The sequence below is a fragment of the Pyxicephalus adspersus genome, chromosome 4 (genome assembly GCF_032062135.1).
Source record: "Pyxicephalus adspersus chromosome 4, UCB_Pads_2.0, whole genome shotgun sequence".
Taxonomy (NCBI): domain Eukaryota; kingdom Metazoa; phylum Chordata; class Amphibia; order Anura; family Pyxicephalidae; genus Pyxicephalus; species Pyxicephalus adspersus.
Genome location: NC_092861.1, coordinates 51548510 through 51554509, shown reverse-complemented (window position 1 = coordinate 51554509; position 6000 = coordinate 51548510). Strand labels below are relative to the sequence as shown.

General features: G+C 37.9%; 1 protein-coding gene and 1 long non-coding RNA gene across 3 annotated transcripts in view; one reads left to right on the top strand and one right to left on the bottom strand.

The window, feature by feature from the left end:
- The window catches only part of GNB4 (G protein subunit beta 4), a 54542-nt gene that overhangs the window by 9446 nt on the left and 39096 nt on the right, over nt 1-6000 (top strand). The gene's annotated exons all lie outside the window — the stretch shown is intronic.
- Nucleotides 973-5904, bottom strand: LOC140328492 (uncharacterized). Its single transcript, XR_011920296.1, has 2 exons — nt 4916-5904; nt 973-1529 (listed from the first exon to the last, which is right to left on the bottom strand). It is a non-coding gene; the product is annotated as an uncharacterized lncRNA (long non-coding RNA).

Sequence of the window (6000 nt, the reverse complement as noted above, 5' to 3'; positions counted from 1 at the left end):
ATGCAAGATGCAGATGCAGTGCTGCAGATACTGTTATATGTTTTGCATTGTATAAAAACTCCATATAGTCATGATCTTACACTACTAAAGAAGCCAATTCATTATGGAAAGGAAGGACTTGCTAGCTGCCAAGGAACAAGACATGACCCCATGAAGTACATCGAAGCCCATCAACCAAATCTGATTGTTTGTATACTCATGATTACTCCATTCCCAGCTTCTTATTAGGCTTCTCTCTAAAAAGCCATTTTAGTTTTTCCAATTCTGAAAATGTTCTTGCTTTTGATTGGGCAGTGACGAAGCAGCAGTCCATTGATGAGGCCATCATGGTCAGTGTTAGGGTGGCAAACAGTGGGCAACCCCCTTATTGTAACAAAGAATAGGCTTATTGGGTCAGGGCGCTTCCATTCCCTTTCTAATTTTAGTGATTTAGTGCAGAGAAATAAAGGAAGCTGATATCATGAAAGATTCAGGTATAAATGCTAGTTATATGTAAACATCCTGTTTAATAATTGCATAACTTTTGTTTTTTTCTTTAATAATTTAATAATTACTGTCACAAGCAATCTGTACTGATTTTAAAATGCAAAGCTTTTTGTTCATTCAAATATGTTTTGTTTGTGGATAATTCAAATGAACAATTGCAGAATACAGCAGCAGAAAACATTGCTTTTCCCTATGAGAAATGCAGACATGGTCAGACATCTAGAAATTGAGCAAGATTTGCTGCAGAATGGTGACTGAGCGCTGTGCATGAGGGGAAAAACAGGCAATTTAAATTCAGGCTGGGTAGCTTCTCCAGGCTGAACAACTATTTTTAGACACAGCTGAGGCTTAATTTAGAAACCAACCACTTGAAGTTCTATTTTATTTCTAGATTTCGCTTTCTCCCTAGAGGTTCAGAAGGGAAAAGACTCGGGTACATTCCCCCTTTAATCGGGGTGTGCGGCAGATAAGACAAAGATGCAAAGCGAAATCTTTAAAAGGCTGTATTGTGGAAACTGCATAGCTCAGTATCTTTTCCAGATTGATAAAAAAAGCTAGTAAGCCCCAAGAATAAAAAAATCATACGAATCAATGATCAGAGAGGACTAATATGATGATAATGACAATATAACTGCCATACCAAATAACCAGAGTGCAGTAAAATCTATTTTTTGTACAAAATATGAACATATTTACAGGGTTCGATCAGGGTTTTACAGGGAAGATCAAATTGGCACATATGTTTGTTCTACAGGAGAATATGTAATTTTGCCAGGACAGTTAAATGACACACCAACTATATTTAGAAACTGACAAATGAATGTAAATCCTAAAGGACTACACAAATCTAACAGAGATTGTGTTATGCTGCTGTATGAAGTCATAATATGGCTTGCCTCTGCTGGCTGCAAGTATAGCCATTCACCCTGCAGAAGAATGAGCCTCATGATGTTTTGTCAGATGTCCAGCTGTCCTTGGTATATTGCCAGTTTGTATTCCTGACGTCTGCTCTCAAATGGGTGGCTTTTTGGGATGAATGGAGCCTATTAACACAATACATATATAGCTGTAGAAATTATCAGAATATAAATGCACATTCCAATAACATTGCTTCATGGAAGTACCTAGGAAATTAGAATCTCCGCTATGCTGGTTTAAGAAGCAAGTAACACTTCTGCATAGCAATAGCAAAAAGAAATTCTGAGAATGTATCCACATACTCCATTAACATCAACAGACCATCATTCATTCATCATTTACATACAAGCACATCTGATGGTTACAATGATGATGAAAATTTACTATGTGGTTTAATTTGTTTATCTGCAACAGCCATTTAGAGTTAGTGAAATCTGTGTCATCCGCTATAGATCTTCTAGTGCGTGGGTTCTTAACCTGGAGTTTTCTAACTCCTCAAGTGTGTGGTTACCAAATTATGGAGGTACAGGTCTGGATCTGGTAATCAAAAACAAAAACATTTACCCTGTTTCCCCAAAAATAGGACCGTGTCTTATATTAGTTTTTGCCCCAAAAAATGCACTGGGGCTTATTTTCAGGGAATGTCTTATTTTTTTCATGAACAACAATCGACATTTATTCTTGAACAAAAAAAAATCAACATTTATTCAAATATAGTCATGTCATCACATTCTGGAACATTATCATAATTCTCCAAACTCTGAATTCCATCTTGAAATTTTTGTGACTCCATTTCCTTTAAAACCATTGGCCCCAATTTCTCATGTCTAGCATTAGTGCTTATTTTCAAAGTAGGGCTTATATTTCGAGCATCCTCACAAATAGGGACGAATCATGCTAGGGCTTATTTTCAGGGTAGGGCCTATTTTCGGGGAAACAGGGTATTACTCTTCAGTATTACTGTTCCACCCCCCTCCCCTTTTATTCATTGGATTTCAGTTCTTTCAATTATAGAGATTCAACAGCACATGTGGGCATTAGCATCATGTTTTAAGGAAGCCGCATGCAGCATTCATGACCACCAGCCATGATCTGTATTCCAGAGACATTCTAATGATGTTGATGGATTTAAATCGGGGTAAATTTTTGAGTATTTTAATGAAGGTAAGAGGTTGTGAAACAAAGGCAGTCAACATTACAGCAGATTAAACCTCAACTTTTAAATAACAAAAAAGACTTGAAGTGGAGTTAAAAGGCTCTTCTTGCTATCCAGTCTGTCCAAATCTGGGTAGTATTTACATGGGAGGGAAGGATCAAAGTACAATGTATGTGCTGCTATGACTAAAGCTGCGTACACACTTCCAATTTTTATCGTTCAAAATGAACGACGAACGATCGATTGGGCAAAAATCTTTCGTAAAAAAAGTAACCAACGAACCCGACGAACGAGGAAAGTCGTTGGAAATGAACGACCGGACCGGAGGATCAGATTGGACGACGATCGTTGACCATCGTTCGTGTGTACGATCGTTCATTGATCGTCCATGGTCTGAGCATGCGTGATGAACGAACGTTCCTGCGGTGCACGTAACTTCCTGTATCGTTCAAACGATCGCATCTATTGTGTGTACAATATCTACGAACGATCGTGTCGTTATCTGTATGTACAGGATCGGTGCTATACGATCGTTCGCAGATATCGTGCAGGATCGTTCGACGTTCGTTTACCAACGATAATAATTGGAAGTGTGTACGTAGCTTAAGTCAAGAATGCACTTGATCAGTCTTGCTCTTTGAATATTATAAATGCTAGGGAAAGGGGTTATTGATGATTTGTGCAGTAGTCAAAAAATGGGGACTTTTTTATTTTCTGGGTCTGGGTGCCATTGAATGTGTGTGTAAATACTTTTCCTTTGTATTGTAAATGCCAATTTTCATATTGAATAATGTGGTGTTCTTTACGTATAGCTTTCTGAAAAAGCCCAGTAGAAAAAAGGTAGAAACTGTTCCCTGAACATTTATGTGTGGCTACTCCGTTCTGGAATAGAACATGGTGCATTTAGAAGAGATCATTCCAATTCTCTGGGTTGATATTCCCATATAAGACTGATATACAGTGGTACCTTGGTATAAATCCTTAATCTATTCCAGATCCTTTCCAGGATTTATACCAAACAAATTTTTCCCATAATAAATTAAAGGAAATTGATTAATCCGTTCCCATAAAAAAAATCCTGTTGTTATTGGCATAATATACATTGATGGGGTTGTATAAAAGAATTTAAACATGCCTAATACTAAAATACATAAATACAAAAGGGATTAGATGAAATAAATTAAAATTTAACCTCCCTTTACCTTGCTGATAAGAGTTGAGTCCCTACTAGGATGGTGCAGAGAAGGGAGGAGGAGATGTTCTGTAATTCACAGAGAGTTATAGCGCAGGCTGTTCAGTGAATGATAGCAACTGACGTACTGACGCTGGTGGGCAGTTGTGGCTTTGTCTTCGAGAGAGGTAAATAAGGCTAGCGTGGTGTTATGACTCATTTTGACCCATACAAGCTCTAGCACAAAGGTTGTATATCAAGCAAAGGTTGTACACCAAGCTAAATTTTTTGTGTCCAAACAGGACTTATACCAAGTTGGATTTATACCAAAGTACCACTGTACTTTAAAGGAGGAGAACTTGTAAGCCAATTGCAATTGTGGTATTAACACTTGACACTAAATGGATTTCAGATGTGGCACAATGATGTAATATATTGAGTACAATATGCTGACACTTTGATTTTGGTATTGGTTGGGAAAATACAATGTAACAAAAATCCTCCCATGGCTTTATGGTACAATCTGAATGTTAACTACTGTGTATAATATCTGCATTATGTTTTTGCATGGATTTCTTTGTTTTCTTTCATTTACACAAATACATGCATCCCAATGAATATACAAAATATAAGGGCGCTCATAATTTAGAGAAGACCATTCTAAAGCCATTTAACATAAGTGGTAATACAGTGCAGAGTTCCTGTGTTGGACTTAGCATTGTTCTTCCTTCACATGTTTATGGCAAGGAAGGACTAGATGTATTACATTTTTCTATTGTAGTATCCCAGGTCTAGGTGGAGTCATCCTCTTCATTGGTATAACTATAAATTTGAGGCATTAAAAACATGATCTCAAAACATATTTGCTAAGGGTCACACAACTGTGATTACTTCTGGAATACATACTTTAAAATTGCAATTGTTTGGAAATCCAAAGCTGGAAGATAAATGTTTGGGAGCAAAATGTGTTAAAAAAAACAAACCATTTTTGTCTGGAACAATGGATACTGGGCATTTCTCAAATTATGGACATTCTTTTTGATAACGCTTAGTTATAAAAGTCCATCAAGTCAGGCTAAAGTTTTAAATTGTAGCCTGATCTAGACAAAATAGTCATCTGTTAAGTCTCACTACACTGATTTATGAGAAACTGTACAGTGATACATTTTGTGTGTAGTTATTACCAGTTCTTTGTCTTCAGACCCAACTGATATCTCTCTCTGAAGCTGTTCATGTTGTAGAATTAGTGGTTTTATATCTAGTTCCGACTCTTAATTTATACTCGCTGCGATTGTCCTGATCCTTGGAAAACTAAATTGGGTCTTTTCTAGTCTGTGTATATGACTTTAGTGAACTCCCTCTGTTTCCTTACCAGAAGTGCTGCAGGACACTCCCTCTGAGGTCATGTCCGGGAAAACTTAGCAAAGACTTCTTAAAGTCTGTGTTCCCAGGCCCTTTGTTGATGATCTGTGTTCCGTTTACAACTTCTACCTTTCCCTCAGCAATCCTTCTTACCCACCTTACTCTTTTACCTTTTAGCCTTACTGTTTCTGATTGCTGAGTGTCACTGCTGCAGATGGCTCACCAATGGTGGCCTGCAAAGCCCATCATCTCCGATGAATAGAAGTCAGTTCTGTGCCTTGGCCCTCTTTGCAGGTCAACATTTGCCCTGCAACTCAAACGGTACTACCTCTACAGTGTTTTCCCCAGCCCCTTTTAGCTGGGTGCACCACCCAGCCCTTTTCGGTGACCACCCGGCTGCTTTTGGGTGGTTACTGAAGAGTTGGGTCACAATACAGGGGCTGCCACTCACCTACAATTTCTTACCACCCGGCTTTAAAAAATTTCTGGGTTAAACACTGCTCTATTCTAAATAGACTATATTGGGAAGATAAAAATTAAATGGTTTTGGATTTTCCTCCATTTCCAAACGAGATTCCATATGTGAAGGTTCTTTCGCTTTGTATCTTGTTCTAAGTTGCATTTTTTATAAAAACACATTTTTTTTTTGTAGCCCATTTCTTTCTTCTCCAAATAGTGTGGTTGACAGCATATTTTTAATAAGTAACCTTCCCATGTTAGCAGCTGCTTCTCTGTATCTTGTTTGGTTGCCAAATCTCCATAAATGCAGGGTGCGGTGACATCACACTTCCTATGGTGCTAATTATCATCTCCTAAGAATAGTATCACGTATAAAGAATAGAATATAGAATGTGCTTCAATCCCCTCGGCAGCAGCGATGCAGCCTAGCTGTCTAAAATAATGCACA